The following is a 1,309-nucleotide window of genomic DNA, read 5'->3' as shown; positions in this document are numbered from 1 at the left end:
GATTCAAGAGCCCCCAGGGCGACAGCGATTGCTTGCCTTAATGCATCTGTTTGCTTTGCTGCACTGTTTCCTTTTCTAATGAGGTCAACAGATATTATCCCAATGGAAACACTATCGTGTGACAAACCACAATGACATTTCCTCATTGCTGTGAAGATTAATGTCAAGAACTGTGACTTGTGGGAATCTGAAACCAAACAGAAACTGCTGCAGAAACAAGCCAATTTGAAAGTACCTGTGGGAGAAAACACAGCGCTGATGACGTTCTGAAACATTGCCTCTTATTTTCTCTCCAGAAATGCTGCTAGACCTGCTGAGGTTCTCTTGCAAATTCTGTTTCTATTTTAATTGAATGCCCATTTCATCCATCAGGATGATGCAGCCAGCCTCATCACGCACCGAAATCTTACACGTTTGGAAGCTGTGAAATGATTGGATTCAAACAAACCCAATGATGATTTACTCTTCCTCAGCTCCACAAGGAAAGAGACCTGGAAAGTGACTTGCACAGTATCGTCCTGGATGAGTGGTTCAGTCAATGGAATTGAAAGTCATATGGCTTTAACCATGCAGCCTCGAATCCTACTGATGGCGATGGAGAAATGCCAATAATTGCGAAGGGAAATTGCTCCCTAACTTCGACTGGAAGAGTCAGCTTAAAAACAAAAACGGGCAAATCTGCAACCCACTGCCTGTCAGTGTGCAGCAAACAGAAATTTCTAGAGAGATTTGAGACGCATTGAGGTGTACACTTCTACCACCAACTGCGTTTGAAGCTGTGAGCCAACTGTTTGAAAATGAGACGAGAACAGTTAGGGACTTGTGTTTGACTGGTGCAAACTTGTTCAGCTGAAGTGCATTTTCTGTGCTGCAGAAATCTTCGACATGCTGCGGTGAGGTGGTCGGAGAAATTGGCGGATGTGAAGCACGTTAAACTGGTCTCATCCTGACATCTCTCCTGCTCTCGGGGGATTTGTCTGTCTGTCCACCTGTGTGGATGAAAATGAGGATGATTTCCTCAGGGCGATTACCATACAGTTCGACCACGTCAAAGTTTAGTCCTATGATTGTGTCATTTAAAGCACAGGGATTATCTCATTGAAATTAACCCTGGAAACATCAGAACCTGCAAGGTTAAGTGCCTCATGCTGGAAACTGGGACTAAAGTAGATAAATATCCGGTCTCCCGCACTGCAGATAGGCGGAAAGGCCTTTTCCACGCTGAAAGAAATGGAAGAAAGAACGATATTGATGTGCAGCTAAAATGATCACAAATGAAAAAATAAAAGGGGATTCATTAAGGAAACAT

This window comes from Chiloscyllium plagiosum, unplaced genomic scaffold (assembly GCF_004010195.1).
Source record: "Chiloscyllium plagiosum isolate BGI_BamShark_2017 unplaced genomic scaffold, ASM401019v2 scaf_6212, whole genome shotgun sequence".
NCBI classification, from domain to species: Eukaryota; Metazoa; Chordata; class Chondrichthyes; order Orectolobiformes; family Hemiscylliidae; genus Chiloscyllium; species Chiloscyllium plagiosum.
This window is presented reverse-complemented; position numbering follows the sequence as displayed.